At 45.8% G+C, this 23,433-nt stretch overlaps 2 pseudogenes; one reads left to right on the top strand and one right to left on the bottom strand.

Annotated features, from left to right (window-relative positions):
- The first annotated feature begins 988 nt into the window (after positions 1-988).
- On the top strand, positions 989-3,115 carry LOC138431526 (testis-specific Y-encoded protein 1-like; annotated as a pseudogene).
- A 716-nt stretch (positions 3,116-3,831) lies between these two features.
- Positions 3,832-6,028, bottom strand: LOC138431528 (testis-specific Y-encoded protein 1-like; annotated as a pseudogene).
- Positions 6,029-23,433: the final 17,405 nt, after the last annotated feature.

The raw sequence follows: 23,433 nt of genomic DNA, 5'->3' as shown, positions 1-23,433 counted from the left end.
GTGAGGGAGGGATGGTCGAACGTCCCTTTCTGCAGTTCAGCAGTGATTACCCACTGTTTCAAGATTGAGAAGCACTCTCAGAACATGTGGACTAAAACAGTTTGATCTCCCACTGATTCAACTCACTCAGGAGGAGAAGAGTTTGACTTCACAACAAGAATAAATGTCTCTTCTGAGTGCTGATGTCTAGAGAGTGGCAGATGGCAACAGCACCACTAAATGGGATTTAGACACACAGAAAGTAGCCCCTAGTACACACACAGACTTATTGCCCAAAACAGTGCTATGCCAGAAACAGAGATAAAAAGACACAGAACGAGCTCTATACCCTCCAGCTCTGGTGTACCTAAACAGTGGAGATCAACAGTAGCTAATGGTGGGGTTTATCCCTACTCCCCTAGAATCCAGACAGCAAATGGCTTTCTGTCCCATGGAGAAAAGCGTCCAGCCACTTGGCTCCCCTGCTTATCTTTTGGATACTCAGAGGCAGCTCCCAGTTATTCATGGTCCTGAGGGACACAGGAGTTTGCTATTCAGATTGTGGAGCAGGAACTCTTGGTTGGAAATTCCAGAGCCAGGTCAATGTCAGTGCAAGGGGTGGCAGCAGATGCAAAATGCACTACCTCCCTGGAGGAGAATCTGGCCACGTTGGGGCACTGGAGCTCAGGAACCCCAGAAGATGCCCTCTGGTCTAGGGCTGTGTCCATCAGGATGCAGCCCACTACCCTCTCGGCCATTAATCTAGATTTGGGCCAGCAGCATGGACATTGCTCACAGCCTAGGGCCCCACCTGTTCAGCTGATCACTGAGTGCCCACCCGTTAACTCTGTCCTGGGCTGTGCGACACCCCTTTCTTCAGCCTCAGGCCACTCTATACACACAAGCCCCGACCTCCGGACCTTCCCTCTGACTCCTCACCCCCAAAGAGCTAGTGGGTCCCAAAGATTTACTGTAGCCTGGCCCGCCATTATGCAACACTTGAAGTGCCATGTCATGTCCCTTCGTATCTGCCCCAGGTCGACGTCACAATCAGGGCCAAAAAGAGCATAAGAGGTGGTCAGAGGAAGGCAGGAGCTTCCTGGGACCCCGGACCTACTTAGATGTGAACCGGGGTGCTCAGGGGGTAGGGGACCCATGGCCTCCCATCATGATGTTGTGTGAGGCTGGGACCATGCAGCCACCAATTGTCATGCCAGGCAGAGGCCACCCTCTTCATGGTGGAGGCAGTGGAGGATGGCAAGGCCCTGGTGGACTGAGATGTGGCAGGGATTGGATGGGAGTTCCAGCTGGTGGTGGAAGACATCATGGAGGAGGTGGAGGTTGTGGTGGATGAGAAGCAGAAACAGCAATCCTTCCAGGAGCTGGAGGAGAAGACAGTGGAGAAGCAGTTCCATGAAAGGCCCAGAGGCCCCAGTGAGCACCGGGTGCTAGATGCCCTGCAGGCACTGGCCGCCCTGCAGATCAAACTGGGTTCTGAGCATGAGAAAAAATGCAGGACCTATGTTCGGTTCATGCACAAAAACCATCAGAGCAGAAAGCATCACTTGGCTCAGAGCAGCACCATCTGGGCCATAGTTGTATTCTTTCTACTGTTCCCTGGGGTCTGCTGCTCAAGAGGAGGAGGAGGATGGGCACGAGCAGGAGCCAGAGGAGGTGGTGGTGGGGGGGCAGGGCACAGAAAGTGCGCTGGTTGCCCCTGAAGGAAATGTGGTCTTGGGAAATTAGCAGTATCCAAAGGCACAGATGAGGAAAGTCTGGGCAGGGCCCCAAATGTACATGTTGCAGCCATGCTTTTGAGTGTGTCCTTCAGGCCTGCATCTGAGGAGGGGCAGCACCCAAGGCCTCTAAGTCAGGAATGACCAGAGAAAATACACCAGAGCAGCCTCAGAAGATAGTTATTGTTAATGTGGATTATCCCGGGATATAGCTGAGACACAGTAGCCACACACACACGTACACATACACACACGCACGCCAACTCCTTTGCCTTCAGACACAGTTTGTCACAAGGTCTGCAAGTCTGACTGTGTAAGCAGTGACATGCCACTACCCAGCATACACAGGTCTGGAGAAGAGTAGCATTCAGAAACAGCTCATCCTTGGGATCTGCAGACCACCTCAGGTGCACAACATCACAAGGAACCCACAGCCATGAGCGTATCTGATGGTATGGCCTGGCCTGAGTGTTGGCAGGACAAGTGGCAGTGCCCAGCATCCTTGCAGATGCATGTTCCAGTGTCCTTCTTCCACCCCAGACTGGGGCTGATGCTCCTTGCTCTTCTTTGCACGGTATATTGCCTGAAAGGCTCCTAAAGCAGTTTATGAACCACCCTCCAGTTTCCATCATGATCAGCGACCAAGATAAAGACTTTCTCGGCTACATGATTGACTTGAAGGTCAGTGAGGGAGACTGAGTTTGGGTGGGTATGGGACAAGACGAGGAGTATGAGGATGGTGTTATCCATGTTTCTGCACTGCAAGACTGTGGAAAACCATCGTGGAAGCTTTTAATGCCTGCCTGGGAGGCAAGCTGTGGCACCTAGAAGCTTGCAACTTTTCCCTCATCCCTATCTTGGCAGATGCAAGTGTGGAGCTGCCACAGTCCTGCTGCAAGCTGGGGACAGACAACCCCTACTTTGTGAACACAGTGATCACTAGGGAGTATTACCTTGTCATCACTGGTAAAATGTGGCTCCCAGGCTGATGAGTGTGGGGGTACAAGGGTGTGAAAGATCCACCTGTGGGGTCTGCCCTAGTCTCCCCTGCCTTTCTGCAGGGTACAGGGCAAGTCATTCCACTGTAGTCCACTGGTTTTGGGACTTTGAACAGGGAGGACCCAGTTGCAGGCTGGACACCAGGAACCTTAACTTTCTCAATTGGTTGTCAGGTCACAAATGCCCAGAATCGAACAGGATTGCTGAGGTGGGGTTGCTTTGGGCTGGCGCAGAGTTGGCAACTGCTGTTGGAGTTCCTGGCTGCTCAATGGAGGGTTTGGGGCCTGGTCAGCCCCAAGTGACCTTGCTTGTGTTGCCAGCAGAACATTGGTGAAGACATGTGTGACGATCCCCTGAAGTACTACACCAGGGAGAATGATTCTTCCATGAGAGGTAACTGAAAGAAGCACATGCAGTGAGGGTGTTGGAGATAGGACCAGAGGTACAGCGGTGTAGTAGCTGGTACATTATCCTTTCTCAAATCAGTATGCTCAGGCTCATGCAGTTGGCTGCCGAACCTGAATTTGGGTTTTGCACATAGCAGGTGACCTGTTGAGACCAGGGGCTTGAGGACTCAGTGTGTCCGTGAGTGAAGAAAGTCTCCCTCAAATCAGCTGTGGATGCAGTGCAAGAGTCCTAGGTGATACTACTAGAGGCAAGGTGAATTAAGTATCTATGTCATAAACATCCTTTCATGGGTTCTGCCATCTCTTGGCCTCCTGCTGCTCACTGAGTTTGATATTGTCTGGGCCCTTCACTCCCGGTCCTTACCATGGGATGATCTATCATTGAAAGGGTGTCCTCTCCAGTGTTCCAGTGCACCTGTGTGCTAATTTTGGAATCTTCTGTGAATTTCCACATCCACCACTTGGTATCTCATCACCATCACGCATGCTGTGTGGGAAGTGGCTTCAGGCTGCCTTGGGGAAAAATGGAAGAGCTCCAGTAGGAAATGGACAGGGAACCCCAAGGGCCAGACATGGTGCTGTTTGACACTATCTCCGACACTGCTGGACACGGGCATCTTCAGCTGCTGAAAGACCTGTGTTCCCTTTTCCATTTGTGTCCCCCATTGCTTCCAGGTCCACCTACAACACCGTCATCACATGTGTTTCTGTCAGTTACCTCTTATGGAAGAACCTTCCTCTCTGGGGTAGTACTTCAGGGGATCATCCCACACGTCTTCACTGATGATCTCCTGGAAACAAGAGCAAGGTCACTTGGGGCTGACCAGGCCCCGAACCCTCCCTGAGCAGCCAGGAACTCCAACAGTAGTCACCAACTACGTGCCAGCCCAAAGCAACCCCACCTCAGCAATCCTATTTGATTCTGGGCATTTGTGGCCTGACAACCAGTTGATAAAGTTAAGGCTCCTGGTGTCCAGCCTGCAGCTGGTGCTCCCTGTTCAAAGTCTCAGAACCAATAGACTGGAGTGGAACAATGTCCCCTATATGCTGCAGGAAGAGAGGGGAGATGGGTGTGGATCCCACAGGTGGATCATCCACACCCCTGCACACCCAAAGTCATCATTCCTGGACTCACATTTTACCAGTGATGTCAAGGTAATACGCCTTAATGATCACTCTTTTCAAGAAATAGGGGTGGTCCCGAAAGGAAAAGATCAGCTTGCTGCATGACCGTGGATGGCTCGCACCTGTACCTGCTAGGATAGGGAGGAGGGAAAAGGTGCAAGCTTTGAGGGTCCTCAGCTTGCCTCCCAGGCAGGCATTAACAGCTTCCTCGAAGCCTCTCCAAACTCACAGTGTAGGAACATGGATAACATGATCCTCCCACACCCCACCAAGTCCCATACCCAACTGTCCTCAGTCTCCCTCACTGACATTCAAGTCGATCATGTAGATGAGAAAGTCTTTATCCTGGTCGCTGATCATGACAGAAACTTGAGGGTGGTTCATAATCTGCTTGAGGTCAAGGAGCCATTTATGCTACATGCTGGGCCAAGAAGAGCCAGGAGCATCAGCCCTAGTCTGGGGTGGAAGAAGGGCACGGGAACAGGCATCTTCAAGAATGCTGGGCACTTCTGCTTACCCAGCCAGTACTGATGAGCTCAGACCCTGCCATACCATCAGACAAGCTCATGGCTCTGTGTTCCTGGTGGTGTTCTGCATCTGAGGTGGTCTGCATTCCCCAAGCAGCGGCTGTTTCTGACAGCTATTATTTCCCAGACCTGTGTATGCTGGGTAGTGGCATGTCACTGCTTACATGGTAGGACTTAACAGTCGTTGTGACAAACCATGTCTGAAAGCAAAGGGGTTGATGTTGGCTAGTGTATGTCTACATATGTTCTGTGGGTTTGTGTATGTGTGTGTGTGTGCGCTCACACGTGTGTGTGTGTGTGACTCCCGTATCTCAGTTATTTTCGGAATCATTCACCTTTACAACAATGACCGTCAGCTAAGGTGGCTCTGGTGTACTGTCTCTGGTCATTTCTGACTTAGAGGCTATTCCTCCTCAGATGCAGGCCTGAAGTAGACACACAGAGTCATGGCTGCAACACTTATAGGTGTGGCCCTGCCCGGACTCTACTCAGCTGTGCCTTTGGAGCCTGCCAATTGCCCAGTACCACACTTCCTTCAGGGTCCACCATCCTTCCCCCTCGCCTCCACCCCTCCTCCAGCTCCTGCCTCTGCACCTCCCCCTCCTCCTGAGCAGTGGACCACAAGGAGTAGCAGAAAGGATACTACGTTGTCCCAGAAGCCAGGGATGCCCTGGATGATGGCACTCTTCTGAGCCAAGTCACGCTTCCTCCTCTCATGGCTCTTGCACATGAACCAAATGTAGGCCCTGCAGGTTTTCTCAGGTTCAGAGCTCAGTTCCACTTACAGGGTCACCAGTGCCTGCATCACATCTAGTGCTGGGAGCTCACTCGGGCCTCCAGGGCTTTCCTGGCACTGCTCCTCCACCGTCTTCTCCTCCAGCTCCAGGGAGGACCCCTGTTGCTGTTACTCATCTGGCACAACCTCTGCATCCTCAATGATGTCCTCTGCAAGCAGCTGGAAAACCCGTCTGATCCCTGCCACGACTCCATCCACCTGGGCCTCGCCGTCCTCTCCTGCCTCCACTCTGAAGAGGGTGGCATCTTCGCCTGGTGTGACCACTGGTGGCTGCAACGTCCCAGCCATGTGCAGCATCATCAGGACAGGCCACGGGGCCCCATCCCCCTGAGCACCCATGCTCACAGCTAAGAAGGCCCGGGGTCCCAGGAAGCTCCCGTGTTCCTCTGACCTCCTCTCACACTCCTCTTGGCTCTGACCATGACCCCAGCCTGGGTCAGATGCTAAGGGACAGGACATAATAGCACCACAGCAAGTGGTGAGCAATGGTGGCTCAGGGTGCAGTAACCCTGTGGGGCCCACTAGCGTTTTTGGTGTGGGGAGTGTGGGGCATGGTTCAGAGGCTATGACTGGTGTGTGTGGGGGGTGGCCTGAGACTATAGAAATGGGTGGTGGCAGACCACGACAGGGTGAACGGGCCCTGGGACACCAGCCAAACAGGCGGGGCCCTAGGCTGTGAGCCACGCACAGGCAGCTGACTCAAATCTAGACCAACAGCCGAGAGGGTAGTGGACAGCACACGATGGACACACCCCTAGACTGGATGTCATCTTCCGTGGTTCCTGGGATCCAGCACCACTACATGGCCAGATTCTGTTCCATAGAACTAGCAGGTTTTGCATCTGCTGCTACCTCAGGCTTTGTCATTGATCTAGATCTGGAAATTCCAATCACGCATTCCTGATCCACAATCCAAACAGCACATTCCTGTGTCCCACAGGACCTTCAATAACTGGGAGCTCTCCCTGAGTATCCAAAGGATACACAGGGGTGCCAAGTGGCTGGATACTTTTCTCCATGGGACAGACAGACTGTTGCTGGCCGGATGCTAGGGGAGTAGGGAAAAACCCCACCGTTTGCCACGTTGATCTCTGTTGTTCAGGGACACCAGGACCTTAGGGTCTTTGTCTCTTTGTCTCTGCTTTGGCATAGCACTGTTTGGAGCAATCCTTCCTTGTGTGTACCAGGGCTGGTGTCTGTGTGTCTCCATCTCTTTAAGTGGTGCTGTTGCCCTTTGCCACTGTATGGACACCAACGCTCATAGGAGAAGCTTATCCTTGGAGTGAAGGCAAGCTGTTCTCCTCCTGAGTGAGTTGCACCAAAGGGAGATTAGATATTTTTAGTCCACAGGTTTGGAGAGTGCTTTCTCAATCTTGAAAGCCAACAGTGGGCAGTCACTGCTGAACTGCAGAAGGGGTCGGGTAACCCTCCCTCCCTCACTGGACAGACACGAACCTACACAGGCCTGAGGTGGCTTGGCCACACTTTTCACAGAGGGAGAAATGGGGCATGCTCTGCTGGCATGAGGAAGCTCCCTGAACCTTGTTCAAATTCCTGCCAGTGTGTCGCTAAGAACAACTCCCTGTTAAGTTCCATGACTTACTGGTGTGGGAGACATGTACATCTGCCCATTTACCCTATCGAGGACCTTTCAAGTGGTTCTGTTCTCCATCTGAGAACATGTACCAGCCTGCCCAGTTAACCAATCCTGTGGGGCTGGGAGCAGCAACGGGATCAATCTAAGCCATCCATCTAATAGTCCTGACCCCCTATATATGCTTTCTGCAAAGAGTACAAAGAGTGATGTTTCAGACTGGAAGACTATGCAGGTAGCAAGTGCCTATGCTGCCGTGCTGGTCCATTTCTGAAACCTCACATAAATGGCAAGTGTTGCTCGTGCTCATGGTAAGGTCACGGAAAGAATGTCCAGTGTTTGAGTAGGATGGAAAGGCTTTTGTAGCTACATGTCCAAGGGGCTGTGGGGTCACCCACTGTGGCTTCTGTGTCTGGGATTGCAGCCTGTTCTGTGTCTTGGATCCTCTTCACTCTCACTGGTGGCCCCCAGTCAATTTCTTCCTGCCTCTCCTTTCTGCCAGGCTTCCTGGGTGCACCACTGTGATTCCACTTAGAAATTGCTCACTCAGTGAGATAACAGCCATTGGTACCGTGGCTCCAGTGCTTCTGATGGCCTAAGTATGTACGTTTCCGTATGACTTTCACGTTTTCGCTATCCAGCTTCCATCACCTGACTAGGTCAGTTCTGACACTTCATATTCACAAGCATACTGTCAGGCAATTATGTGTGCACATATGCACACACGTGGGTGTGTACACACTAATTTCCCTGACAGGAAACTTGCTGATATGCAGAAGTACAAGCTTTCTTCTCCAGGAACCGGAGTTTTGGTAACCACCCAAGTTTCTTTGTCCTGGTTATTTTCTTTCATGTGCTCATCAATCACGTCAGGTTGCACTTCTAACTCTGTGATTTAGCCTCAAAGGCTACAAAATTTTGGCATTTGCTCGTGACAGGGACCGATCTGCAGAGAATTGGACAGGTTGGAAATGCTCTCCCTGGAAAGCTGAGTGACAGGCACCTGCGTTCTGCATTCTCCCATCACCTTGGACAGCTTCCCAGTACCAGTCAGGCTATTCTGATCCGTTGTCTGTGCAATCCTTCAGGGGACCAGAAAACAAGGACGTCTGGGCTCAGCTGACTTGGAGAACTGTCTTCTTGGTGTGCACCTATCTAGGTCATTGCTGGTCAATGTCATGTCCCTTTTGCTAGCCTACCACTCGTTAGGGCTCACAACATTCTGAGTGAGGCCCCCTGTTCTTTCTATCTGTGTAGCTTTCTATGTGCACCTGTCTTACCTGTGCTTCCAAGTGTTATCTCCCTTTAGCAGGAAAAGGCCAAAGAGATGCCTGAGCCTCCAAGGCCCCCAGGGACTGTGATGGGCCTCTGTGTGATCCAATTCTGTGAGGATTCGTGTTTATGTTTGGCAAAACCAATAATACCATCTTGTAAAGTGAAATAAATAAAAAACAAAAAAAAATTAAATGAACAAATAAATTCTTCCCTTAGATGAAGATTGTTTACAACCCAGTTTGTGTCCATTGGCTGGACATGGTCCTTGGAATTTTGCTGATGGGTTTGGACCCTAAACTTCAACATGATGGCAGAAGGCAGAAAGACATTTAGACGTTGTTCTATGAAAGCAAGAAGAAAGGCACTACTGCCAAAAAGATGACTCAGAGGGAACAATAATAGTCTTCTATCATTGGAAAAATATCATGGTCCCAGGGAGAGTAATTAGATAATATATAAAGGATTCTTGGGAAGGAAAATTCAGACTCTCAGGAACATTTTCTACGTCAGGACTTGTGAAATAGTGTTCCAAAACAAGAGGCAGAAACTGTCTTCACTGAAACGTGGAAAGTCAAGTGATAATGGAACATGACAAAAAACTCCAGCTGGGCATCTCCAATCTACTTCTTGAAGCTGAATTTGCCAAGGTTTAGATTTAAGAAAGATCTTGAACTGTAGCCCAAGAATGAACAAGCTATTGCTGCATGGAAACCATAGATACGTTTTGTTAAGTATTGTAAGCTAGACACAGATGCATACTGTATGATTCTGTTTATGTAAAGGTCCAAAAGAGATAAAACTAATCTACGTGTTGAAAGTCAGATACCCTAGTTATCTTTGGAGTGTAGTGATTGGGAGAGACACAAGAGAGTTTTCAGGGTTGCCAGTGATGTTCTGTTTCTTGATTTGAATGCTAATTACGTGGGTGTGTTTAGTTTGTGAGTATCCATTGAACTGTACGCTCATGATTTATGCATTTTTCTATATGTGTATTTCAATAAACAGTTATAAAGCTTTAAAAATAAATAAATACACAACAATGTAGTGAGGAAGGTGCACATAGATACAGGGCCACTTCTGATACAAGGCGTGCAACCTGAGGCCATAAAGATAAGGTGGCATTTCCACACGTAGGCCCTTCTGTTTATGACTACCCTGACCCACGGAATCCCCAAACAGATGATGACCTGGGAAACCTGCCATTACTGGGCCCACAGATCAAGCCTCCCTTGGGCAGATAACAGCTTTTCTGTCTCAAAAACAAGAGGGCTTGATTCCACCCATCCTCACTGATTTGCTAAATGCAAATACTCTCTTTCAGTGGGTCTCATTAGGCCCAGGTAGGACTCCTTGCAGTCAGGCATCCCTGCTTACCTACAGAGCCCATGTGCCTAGGAAGCCAGTCCTTGGTTGGGCACAGGGACATCAAAGACAGTCATCCAGGACGCAGCTTCCCCCTGAGTTTCAAATGGTGCAAATCCCCTTTGAAAACATCAGACAGAGTGCTCCAGCAAGACTGCTAGAATCCTCTCTCAGGTGCAGACACACACCTTTGCCCCTCAGGCCCCAAAAGCCACAGGCCAGGCCCAGATGAAAGAAGGAATTTATGTCAGGGTTTTCAGCATGAGCCATGGGGTATCTTTGGCAGGACTTTCCCTAGACCCTGAAAACCAGCAAGCCCTGAACTGCCCATAGGGGCTTCCCTGTCTCCCACTCTCCTGAGGTCCCTTGGGACATGCAATGAGCCCACCTTCCTTGCTTCCTCCCTGTTCCCTCGCTCATAGGCACACCCTGGCAGAGGAGCACACGCGTACACCAACACCTGCACTTTCTTGTCTCTCTAAGGATGCCTGTGGTTTTGAACGGATAACCTACCTTAGCATGTCTTGCATTTTCTGTCTCATCGTGCCAGTGTGTGCCACCCTCATGGAGAGAGTGTGCTGGCTGATGGGCTGAGCCTGGGCAGCACTGGTCCGGGACCTTCCCGGGTCTCCTTTTCATGTGTATGGAACAAGTCTCCAGTGCAGCAGGCAATCTGTGTCTCTTTCTCCTTCAGGTCTCTGTCCTTCTCAGCAAGACCTTAGCCTCCTCAACCATCACAGATCCTCTGTTTCTGCATCCAATATTTTCACATGCCGGGTCATGTCCGCACAGACTGTGGGCTCCACACGCGGTAGTTTTAAATCCCCACACCACCTGATTTGCCCTGGGTGAATCCAGAGACCATGCACCTCCTCTTCCAGGTCCAAACACATACTACAATACAGTAGAAATGGTGAATGTTTTTCTGTATTTTGTTTAATGGCAGATTTCTGGAGCCAAGTTCCTGTGTTATTACTGGCCATCCTTTCCTCATTCCCATCCTGGACAGGGTCACGGCGGAGATACAGTGAGCAACCACCCTCAGACTTGTGATGCCTTGTGTCTCCTCTTCTGGTTGCTTGGCATCTCCTCTCTTGTTCCCTTCATCTCTGCTGTTTCCCTGGACCACACACACACACACATACACACATAATCACAGGCGACACAAGCATACACATGTATACAATTACAGGCTTGAAACAGAGACACAAACGTATATAGGGAACACAGGTGTTTCAGGAGCTGAAGGCACCGTGTCCAGCACTGTTGGAGATGGTGTCAGGAGGCACCATGTCCTGCCCTTGGAGCTCCCTGTCCACCTCCTGCCTGAGCATTTCCGTATTTTCTGAAGGCAGCCTGAAGCAGCTTCCAGTGCAGCATGTGTGGTTGTGGTGAGATGCTGATTGGTGGCTGTGTAAATTCACAGAAGATCCCAAAGTCAACACACAGGTGCACTGGGACACTGGACAGGATGCCCTTTTAATGATAGGCTTTCCCAGGGTAAGGGGCGGGAGGGTAAGGCACAGGCAATCTTAAACTCACTGAATAACAGGAGGCTGGGGAATGGCTTGACACATGGAAAGAAGATTCTGACAAAGATACTTAATTCATCCCATTTCTAGTAGTATCACCTAGGACTATCTCAATGAGGGAGACTTGCTTCACTCGGACACACCGAGTTCCAAAGCCCCCAGTCTCAGCAGGTCATGTGCTACAAGCAGAACCCAAAGTGTGGCTCTGCAGCCAGCTTGCAAGAGTCTGAGCATTCCCATTTGGGAAAGGACAGTGTCCTGGCCACGACAGGGCTGTCCCTTCAGGGCCCACCTCCAGACACCCTCCCCACATGTGTCTCTGTCAGTTACCGCTCATGGCAGAACCTTCCTTCCTCGGGTAATACGGCACAGGACTGTCCCACATTTCTTCACCAATGGTCCGCTGGCTACACAAGCAAGGTCAGCCCAGGACTGAACAGGCCCAAATACTCTCGAGAGCATCCAAGAACTCCAGCATCAGTTATCAACTGTATGCAGGCGCAAAGCAACTTCACCTCAGCAATCCTGTTCGATTCTGGGCAGTTGTGGCCTGACAACCAGTTGAAAAATTTAAGGCTCCTGATATACAGCCTGCAGCTGAGTGCTCCTCATTCAAAGTACAAGATCCAGTGGAGTGGAGTGGAATAACGTGCCCTATACCCTGCAGAAATGCAGGGAACACAGGGGTGGATTCCACAGGTGGATCACCCATCCCCTTACACACCTACACCTCCATGAAGCCATGTCTTACCAGTGATGTCAAGGTAATACTCCTTAATGATCACCATGTTCCAGAAGTAGGACTTGTCCCCAAAGGAAAAGATCACCTTGCAGCTGGACCTTGGATGGCTCCGCACCAGCACCTTCTAGGACAGGGATGAGGGTAAAGGTGCAAGCTTCTAGGTGCCTCAGCTTGCCTCCGAGGCAGGCATAAACAGTTTCCACAAAACCTCTGCACATTCTCACATCACATGAACATAGATAACATGATCCCCCCAACTCCCCACCACGTCCCATACCCACATGCCCTCATTCTCCCTCACTGACCTTCAAGTCAATCCTGTAGTTAAGAAAGTCTTTATCTTGGTCACTGATCATGACAGAAACTTGAGCGTGGTTCATAATCTGCTTGAGGTCAAGGAGCCATTCAGGCCACATGCTGGGCCAGAAGAGCCAATAGCAACAGCCCTACTCTTGAGTGGAAGAAGCACACTGGAATAGGAATTTCCAAGAATGCTTGGTACTTCCACCTGCCCAGCCACCACTCATGTCCTCAGTCCCTGCCATACCATTAGACATACTCATGGCTCTGGGTTCCTTGTGGTTTTCTGCATCTGTGGTGGTCTACATCACCAAAGCACGGGTTGTTTCTGATCGCTGCTGTCCTCCTCCTGACTTGTGTGTGCTGGGTAGTGTAATGTCACTGCTTATCATGTCAGGATTTGCAGTCCCTGTGGCACATTGTGTCTTCAAGCAAGGGGGTGGTGTGTATGTGTATGTGTGCATGTATGTGTGTGTGTGTATGTGTCTTCAGCAAGAAAGCCCTAGGTCTCTGTTCTGCTCCCTGTCTTTACAACAGATGGCAGGCATGTGTCTGAATTTGTCTGGCAGTCAGAGCAGATGAGAATAGCAGCCCCTTCCAGCTCCTCTTTGCTGGTGGACCACCTCATGCCTTTGCATTGCACTAGTGAGAGCAACTACAGGGGCTCTGACTGACAGGCATGGGTCTTGGACTTCCGCTCCCTCAGCTGTTTCCTGGGATCATCCACATTTACAACAATAACTGTCTCTGGTGGCTGTTCTGGTGTACCGTCTCTCATCATCCCTGACCTAGAGGCCTCAGGTGCTGATCCTCCTCAGACGCAGGCCTGAGGGAGACACCCAAAGTCATGGCTGTGACACTTACAGCTGTGGCCCTAAGGGACTCTTCTCAGCTTTGCCTTTGGAGCCTGCCTCTGCCTTGGACCACACTTCATTCAGGGGTATCCCACGCCTCCCCTGTTCCCTTGCCCTGTGGCCTCACCTGTTTTAGCAGGAACTTCAGCACAATCATCTTGAAGGTGTCTTTGCCATTCTTTAATTTGGCTATAAAGCTCACAACTTTTAACAGCAAAGTAATGCAATTTTTCTAATGTTCACTGTTAGAGTTTGATGAGCTCGTGTTGAGTTTCTTGGTTTCAGTTAGAAAGCCCTGCATTACTCTTAGGGCTCTAGAAGCTTCTGAAACAAATGAAAGACTACAAGTATTCCAGACTAATTTGATGATGATATAGATTTCTAAATACTTAGCAGATTCTGCTTCCCCACCGCCTAATAAATTACCCCTAACTCCTGAAGATCTTCATGATTTTATTGCGGGAATCTGGTAGAATTGAGATTTCTCAGTGCTTCGTTATTTCATCAGTAAGCTTTTCTGAGGTGAAAAAAACATTGGAGTTAGTTTTTAAGTTAGTCCTAGACATAACAATCAGGGAAAAAGGAAATAAAAGGAATACAGATTGGAAGAAAAAAAAAATAATGTTAGAAGATTACATGACCCTCTACACAGTGAACAATAAGGATGTCAGCAGAAAATTACTTAAGCTAATCAATGAATAGAGTATAGCTTTAGGATACAAAATTAATAGTCAGGAATCCCTTTCATTCTGATACACTAGCAATGAAAAGCAAGAAAGAGAACTTAAGGAAAGAATCTCATTCACCATCCAGGGAAGAGAATCAAATATTTAGGAATATGTTCACTTAACAAAAGCAAAGACCTGGTACAGAAAACCATAAAACCATGGTGAAAGAAATCAAAAATCACACAAATAGATGAAGAAGTGTATCATGTTCTTGGATCAGAAGAATCAATATAGTGACCATGAGTGTGCAACTCAAGGCAATCTATCAGTATGTTCATTCACATTGATATTCTCATATTCAACTGTGAAATCCCTATCAAAACACCAATGGTGTTTTTCACTGAACTAGAACAAATAATTTCACAATTTGTGTGGAAATACAAAAGATCTCCAATGAGGAAATCACTCTTGAGAAACAATGGAAATGGAGGAATCAGACTTCCTGACTTCAGACTCTACTACGAAGCTAATCATCAAGATTATAAGGTCCTGGGCCAAAGACAGATATACAGATCCATGGAACAAAATAGGTAGTCCAGAGACGGAGCCACACACCCACGGCCTCCTTGTCTTTGACAGAGGATGCATCAATATGCAATGGAGCAAAGACAACCTCTTGAACAAGCGGGTCTGGGAAAACAGGTCAACCACATTAAAAGAATGAAATGTTTGCTAATGGCACACACACAAACAAATGCAAAATGGATTAAATACCTAAGTGGGAGACCAGAAACTATAATGTTCTTAGAGAAAAACATAGGCAGAACACTATCTGACAGAAATCACAGCAAGATCTTCTCCTCAGTGACCCACCTCCCAGAGTAATGGAAATAAACACAGAAGGAAACAACAGTGACCAATTTAAATTTCTAAGCTTCTGCACAGTGAAGGAAACTATAAGCAAGGTGAAAAGACAGCCTTCAGAACTGGAGCGAATTACAACAAACCAAACAACTGCCTAAGAGTTAATCTCCCACATATACAAACAGCTCATGCAACTCAATACCAGAAAAATAAACAACCTGACCAAAAAGTGGGCAAAAGAACTAAATAGACATTTCTCTAGAGAACATATACAGATGGCTAATGAACACAGGACACATGCTCAACATCACTCATTATCAGAGAGATGACAGTCAACACCACAATGAAATGTCATCTCATACTGGTCCCAAGGACCATCACCCAAAGTCTCAAACAAGAAACACTGGAGAGGGAGTGAAAAGGTAACCAACTTACACTGTTGCTACGAATGAAAACTAGTGTAGCAATAAAAAATCATATGATTTCTTAAAAACCTGGAAATGGAACTCTCTTATGACCAGGAATCACCCAAGCATACACCCCAAGGAAAGCAAAACTGAAAGAGACACGTACGCCACTATTCATCCCACGATAGCTGGGGTCCAGCACATGCAGGATCCAGGCAAACCCTCAGGAGAAATGGCGAATGATTTAGAGAGAGATAAGGAAAGAATGTTGTAGATAAGAAAATAAAGGAGAGAAAGAGGCTGTTATTCCTTGGCCAGGCAAGAGGGAGCTTCTGTGTTCCAAGAGATCAGCCTGAAAAAGAGAGGGAGGGAGAGGGAGCGAGAAAGAAAGAAAGAGAGAGAGGGAAAAAACAAAACAAAACAAAAAAAACAGAAAAACGGGGTGGCCAAGCTTCTTCGGTGAGCAAGGCCCATTATTTTACTTTCAAAAGAGACTTTTATACCTTAAGTTGTACATAGAGGGAAATGAAAGATGCAAAGTCATACAGAGTCAGCCCAAACATTACATCTGTTTTGTCTATCAAAACCACAATTTTTTTTTTCTGCATACCTTTCCAATAAACAATATTGTGTACATTACCTTCTGGCCTTGGAGGACTGTGAACATTTTATGACCCTCTTTAGATAAAGGCTCTTCAACGAGAAAACTTATTTTCCCTTGAAATGTTTTTTCTTTATAATTCTAATCTACGTCAGCCTCAGAAAGTATTAAACAAGTTACATTTCTCACAGAGGAAAGGTGCAGTGAGTTACAAGAAAGAAAGAACCAATTAGTTCAAGGGTCTGATGTGGTTAATGTCAAGGCTACACTTGTTCTTCTTACATTACAACTATGTTAACTAATGCACTCTCAGGTGTCCAGTGGATAAGAGATATGGGAACTTAGCAACCAGCTTTGGCCCAATAATGAAATCCTACGCTAGCACTACTCTAATAACTTTTAATTCTTTGAAAGGCTCTATGTTTTAGGCTTCCCGTGCTTCTCATAGTGGGGAGGCTGTGAACAATCATATGCGTAGCTGCAAGAGTCTGGATAAACCTGTCAAGCAAGCTAAAATGCTAACAGTGGGGGTTTGATTTGAAATATTCCTCTCATGTCCAGGAGACTTATTAACTAGAGCCCTAGGCTGATTTACTCCAGAGAAAGGTGGTTGTGGATAGCCCCCTGTAAGTCAGGAGAGTTGGTGAAAGGCACAAAATAGTAAGGCAGACAGATTCTGGTTTTGGGGTAGATGCTCGAGCAGGTCTAGGGAGACTCTCGAGTCCTGAAGCCTTGCTTAACAGTTCATTTCCACATGACCTTGCCATGGGTGGGATCTCCCGTGCTGGCTCCCAGCACACGACTATTTACTATAGCTAGGGCATGGAAGCAATCTAGATATCCACTGCAGGTGAATGGATAAGAAAGTGGTCGTATATATACATGGTGGACAATTACTCAGCTGTGGACAGGAATGCATTTGAGTCAATTCTAGAGAGGTGGGTGAAACAGGAGCCTCTTCTACAGAATGAAGTAAAGTCAGAAAGAGAAATACAGATCCTGTGTAGGAATGCATATGTATGAAATTTGGAGAGATGTTCATGATGATCCAACATGCAGGGCAGCAAAAGAGGCAGAGATGGAAAGAACAGACTGTGGAGAGGGCAATGGTGGGATAATTTGAGCGAATAGCACTGAAACATATACATTACCCTACATAGACAGATGACTGGTGCAAGTTCAGTGCATGAGGCAGGGCACCCAAAGCCAGTGCTCTGGGACAACAAAGAGCAATAGTCTGGGGAGTGAGGTGGGAGGAAGGTTCTGGATCCGGGAACACATGTGTACTGGTGACCTACCCTTGATGATATAATGCAAAATCTAACCCAATATGTAAATTTAATGTCTTCCCATTAAAATAATTTGAAAAAATGAAAAGATTGCTTTCTGAAATTTCAGTGTTGGGAGTACAATGTCCAGCCTATCTTCTGATCCTATGTAACAATGTCTGGTTTGAATGAGGGTAGTGGAGCCATCCCACATTGAAAGTCAGGAAGGGCAGTGGGAGGAGATACACCTAACCCAAGGTAAGGAGCAGCGGCTGTGCTTTGTGGGAACAGCCGTGAAGAGATACCTCACGTCCAAGGTAAGAGAAACCCAAGTAAGATGGTAGGTATTGCAAGAAGGCATCAGGGGGCAGACACACTAAAACCATACTCATAAAAAATTAGTCATTTTAATCACACTAGGACTACAGCCTTTTCAAACTCAATGAAACCAAGCCATGCACGTGGGGCAACCAAGATGGGTGGGTCATGGTGGAGAGGTCTGACAGAATGTGGTCCACTGGAGAGGGAATGGCAAACCACTTCAGTATTCTTGCCTTGAGAACCCCAGGAACAGTATGAAAAGGCAAAATGGTAGGATACTGAAAGAGGTACTCCCCAGGTCAGTAGGTGCCCAATATGCTACTGGAGGTCAGTGAAGAAATAACTCTGGAAAGAATGAAGGGATGGAGCCAAAGCTAAAACAATACCCAGCAATGGATGTGACTGGTGATAGAAGCAAGGTCCGATGCTGTAAAGAGAAATATTGCATAGGAACCTGGAATGTCAGGTCCATGAATCCAGGCAAATTGGAAGTGGTCAAGCAGGAGATGGCAAAAGTGAAAGTCGACATTCTAGGAATCAGTGAACTAAAATGGACTGGAATGGATGAATTTAACTCAGATGACCATTATATCTACTACTGCAGGCAGGAATCCCTGAGAAGAAATGGAGTAGCCATCATGGTCAACAAAAATGTCCGAAATGAAGTACTTGGATCCAATCTCAAAAACTATAGGCAAGCCATTCGTCTCTAAGGCAAGCCATTCAATAGCACGATAATCCAAGTCTATGCCCCAACCAGTAATGCTTAAGAAGCTGAAGCTGAACGGTTTTATGAATACCTACAAGACCTTGTGGAACTAACACCCAAAAAAGTGTCTTTTTTATCATAGGGGAGTGGCATGCAAAAGTGGAAAGTCAAGAAACACCTGGAGTAACAGGCAAATTGGCCTTGGAATGCAGAATGAAGCAAGGCAAAGACAGAGTTTTGCCAAGAAAAAGCACTGGTCATAGCAAACATCGTCTTCCAACAACACAAGAGAAGACTCTACATATGATCATCAGATGATCAACACAGAAATCAGATTGATTATATTACTTGCAGCCAAAGATGGAGAAGCTCTATACAGTCAACAAAAACAAGACCGGGAGCTGACTGTGGCTCAGATCATGAACTCCTTATTACCAAATTCAGACAGAAATTGAAGAAAGTAGGGATAACCTCTAGACCGTTCAGGCATGACCTAAATAAAATCCCTTATGATTATACAGTGGAAGTGAGAAATATATTTAAGGGCCTAGATCTGCTAGATAGAGTGCCTGATGAACTATGGAATGAGGTTCATGACATTGTACAAGAGACAAGGATCAAGACCATCCCCATGGAAAAGAAATGCAAAAAAGCAAAATGGCTGTCTGAGGAAGGTTTCCAAATAGCTGTGAAAAGAAGAGAAATCAATAGTCAAGGAGAAATGGAAATATATAAGCATCTGAATGCAGAGTTCTAAAGAAGAGAAAGAAAAGATAAGAAAGCCTTCTTCAGTAATCAATGCAAAGAAATAGGGGAAACAAACAGAATGGGAAAGACCAGATGTGTCTTCAAGAAAATTAGAAATAACAAGGGAATATTTCATGAAAGATGGGCTCGATAAAAGACAGAAATGGTATGGACCTAACAGAAGCAGAAGATATTAAGAAGAGATGGTAAGAATACATAGAAGAACTGTACAAAAAGGATCTTCATGACAAGGAAAATCACAATGGTGTGATTACTCATGTAGAGCCAGACATCCTGGAATGTGAAGTCAAGTGGGCCTTAGAAAGCATCACTACCAACAAAGCTAGTGGAGGTGATGGAATTTCAGTAGAGCTATTTCAAATCCTGAAAGATGATGCTGTGAAAGCACTGCACTCAATATGCCAGCAAATATGGAAAACTCAGCAGTGGCCACAGGCCTGGAAAAGGTCAGTTTTCATTCCAATTCCAAAGAAAGGCAATGCAAAAGAATGCTCAAACTACCGCACAGTTGCACTCATCTCACACGCTAGTAAAGTAATGCTCAAAATTCTCCAAGCCAGGTTTCAGCAATGTGTAAACGGTGAACTTCCTGATGTTCAAGCTGGATTTAGAAAAGAAAGGGGAACCAGACATCAAATTGCCGATATCCGTTGGATCATGGAAAAAGCAAGAGAGTTCCAGAAAAACATCTATTTCTGCTCTATTGACTATGCAAAGCCTTTGACTGTGTGGATCACAATAAACTGTGGAAAATTCTTCAAGAGATGGGACTACCAGACCACCTGACCTGCCTCTTGAGAAATCTGTATGCAGACTGGGAAGCAACAGTTAGAACTGGGCACGGAAAAACAGACTGGTTCCAACTAGGAAAAGGAGTACATCAAGGCTGCATATTGTCACCCTGCTTATTTAACTTCTATGCAAAGTACATCATGAAAAATCCTGGACTGGAAGAAATACAAGCTAGAATCAAGACTGCTGGGAGAAATATCAATAACCTCAGATATGCAGATGACACCACCCTTATGGCAGAAAGTGAAGCAAAAGAGATCACTCTGTTTTCAGCACCTATTAATGTGAGACATTCTATTTTGAATAAAGTTTCTAGGCCTGATAAAAATTTATCTATACAATTTCTACATGACATGTATCAAGATAATTCTTCCATGTAAAATTGCTCATAAGCAACTCAGGATGAAACACTATGCCTCACAGTTACCAAAGAGTGAGAATAAAACGTGCTGTCACCAGTGTTTCACTTCATTCAATTTCTTATGCCAAAATACTGCAAACTGGCTTTTCAACAACAGAAAGTTTCACTTCTAGTCATGGGAAGTCTAGCATCAGTGTGCTGGTAAGGTTATGGTTCTTGTGTATATCCTTCTCTGATTTGCAAACTGCTGAGTTCTTGCTCCCTCTGCTATGGTGAACCCTCTGAGGTCTCCTTCATATGTGAAGAGATTCCTTTCCCAACAGTTACTCAATGGTGGCAGAAGGACATCCCAGAGGGGCTGCTTCCCAATACTAACACCTTCTGGGGTTAGGGCATCAGTATACAGTTTTTAGGAAGATAAAATCAAGCAAGCAAACACGCATACAATGATCAGATCATGACAACTAATGGACACGATTTAAGTGTAGATTAAATCTTTGGGTAAACCTGTATGTGTTTGAGAAAGTCCACAGAGAAGTTTTTCACTTTGTCATATGTGTAGATTCTGATATTTTTGGCAAAGAGTTGAAGAAAGATATGTAAGAAGACTAAATAACTAGGAAGTTTTGATTATCCATGAAGTCAGCTTCTCAAAGTTTTTTCTTTGTCATACTAAAACAAATCTTCCATCTCAAATACATTCAGCATATAAGGGGTTTAGGACATCCACAGATGAAGCACCTCAAACCACATTGGTGACCTTTTTCTTGGATTTATTTATGTATACATTCAGTTTATCAACGTGGAAAAGAAAAATCTAGCGAAGTGAAAAGATACCATCTGAGGGTTTGTGGCTAAGACACTTCAGTCGTGTCTGACTCTGTGCAACCCCATAGACAACAGCCCAACAGGCTCCCCTTTCCCTGGGATTCTCCAGCCAAGAACACTGGAGGGGGTTGCCATTTCCTTCTCCAGTGCGGGAAAGTGAAAAAAAGGGAAGTCACTCAGTCTTGTCCGACCCTTAGCATGGACTGTAGCCTACCAGGCTCCTCCATCCACGGGATTTTCCAGGCAAGAGTACTGGAGTAGGGTGCCACTGACTTCTCCAATCTGAGGGTTTATGCCCTCCTTTTTTATATTACAGAAACCAGCTAAATGTGTATTCCCTATAATTTCTCAGAAGAAATGTGTTTCAGAAAGTACTTGATGAATAGTCTCTTAATACACACGAGTATAATTTTATTGAGTTTAATAAACTAGCACTGAACTTCATTTCATCTTACTACAGAGGATATATTCAAAGCATACTGTTAAAAAACAAGGTTACTATCTAAATTTGCAGGAAAATACTCACACACAAAAATACACCAGTGACAAAAATAAGGCCAAAATACACTGTGTGCAACTTTATCGAATTTTTCAGTGGATGTTCCTTCCTTTCCCTTCACTCAGCTAAGGGATAAATTTATGAAATTCTTAGTTTCTATAATTTAGTTATGATATTAGATTTTCACTTGCACAACATAATTATTTGATTCATCAAATTCAGCACTATTTGCTTACAACACATATGACATACAATCTATTTTATCTGTAAAATATCATTCAGTTTATTTTATCCTTAATTGCTGTTGTACCCGAGTAATATTTAAAATGCTAAGTAAAAACACTCTCAACAAACAGATCAAAACTTTCAATGTTAAGAAAAGTGAGGATTACTTAGTACAGAATTTCTGCAACTTCTAATCACATGAATTGAAACTTATGACTCCAGTCTGTCTTCTGTAAGCTTTACTTTGGAAATGACCTTCTTATGATAGTGGCAACACAAAATGATGACAAGAATATATGTTAGCAAATGGTACAAAACTACACTCGGACAATGTTTTTAAGTAAATAGCTTCTGTTATTAACTTCAAGTGCGTATTTCTGCTTTCCTTAATTTCTATCAAAAATCTCAAGAATATATATAAATAAGTTGAATATAGAGAAAGACTCTGCAAACAGACGAGTTCATACTATGGCTTATGGTGATGAGACGATTTATTCAAAACATCTATTAAGTGGAGGCAAAACAGGAGAGGAATATTTTCTCTTCCTTCTTTCTTCCCAGTGTTTTAAGCAGAGACTGTGATCTTTACCCCTAAATTCCATTATATTGAAAAACACAAGTGTTAACATTTCCCTCAAAATAATTCACCTCCGTAAGTTTTTAAAAGAAATATGATACTTTAAAACAATGAAAACACATCGTTGTTTATTTAAGGCACTGCTGCTGCTACTAAGTCGCTTCAGTCATGTCCGACTCTGTGTGACCCCAGAGATGGCAGCTCACCAGGCTCCCCCATCCCTGGGATTATCCAGGCAAGAACACCGGAGAGGATATTTAAGGCACAATGTGCTTTAAGTTACATTCATACTGAAGTGTTACTCTTCTTAAAAGCTGGTGACCAATATTCAAACTGTAGCACATTCCTCAGACCTCTGAGTTCAATTCAGGTCTCTAAGTGAAAAGAACATCAGATCTACAGAAAAATTAATTACTGTAATAATACACAAGGGATCTTCTTTACACTACTTAGAAAATGAATCCTTTTGAACTGAAGTTAAGGACACAACCCAGATTGTTTTGTTAATTCCTATCTGTTTTCACTGAATCACTATGATCGCCATGAGAACATCACATGTTATACAATCTATTCTTGTTTTAATGTTTTAAATTAACATTCGTTTTAATGGGAGAAGAAAATGGTAACCCACTTCAGTATTCTTGCCTGGAGAATCCTGTGATCAGAGAAGCCTGGAGGGCTGCTGTCCATAGGGTTGCAAAGTCAGACACGAGTGAAGCGACTTAGCATGCATGCATGCACTGGAGAGGGAAATGGCAACCCATTCCATTATTCTTGCCTGGAGAATCTCAGGCACAGAGGCGCCTTGTGGGCTGCCCTCTATGTGGTCGCACAGAATTAGACACCACTGAAGCGACTTAGAAGCAGCAGCATTCATTTTAATTGGAGTTTATCATCTTATTTCCTCCTAAAGAGAGAAGAGTGCTACTCAGTCAAATTCTTCTGACTCAATCTAATCACAGGAGTGGCACTCTAGTAAATCACCAGGATAAATGACTCTGGCAAGAACTGGGATTCTGATGTAGAACATATAATCATCAACAAAATTTCCAAACTAACACAGACTCTTTTCCTTCTAAGGACAGGCTTACATCTATGGGGCTTGGTATTTAAGTGTCCCCTTTGGTTAGATTCCTTGCCTTCGACCCCAGTTCAGTGCTGATAACCTTCAGGTCTCAAATAACATACTATACAACTGGTGCATTTTACATTCTTACCAAAGAAAATAACTGTCAGTTGTATCTCCACAGTGTTAATTTAGCCACAAGGAATCTTTGGCAAAACTAAACAAATGTTAGAGAGATGACAGCACTTCTA

The sequence above is a fragment of the Ovis canadensis genome, chromosome Y (assembly GCF_042477335.2).
Source record: "Ovis canadensis isolate MfBH-ARS-UI-01 breed Bighorn chromosome Y, ARS-UI_OviCan_v2, whole genome shotgun sequence".
Lineage (NCBI taxonomy): Eukaryota > Metazoa > Chordata > Mammalia > Artiodactyla > Bovidae > Ovis > Ovis canadensis.
Note: the sequence above shows the minus strand (reverse complement) of the source record. Positions and strands in the feature narration are given on the sequence as shown.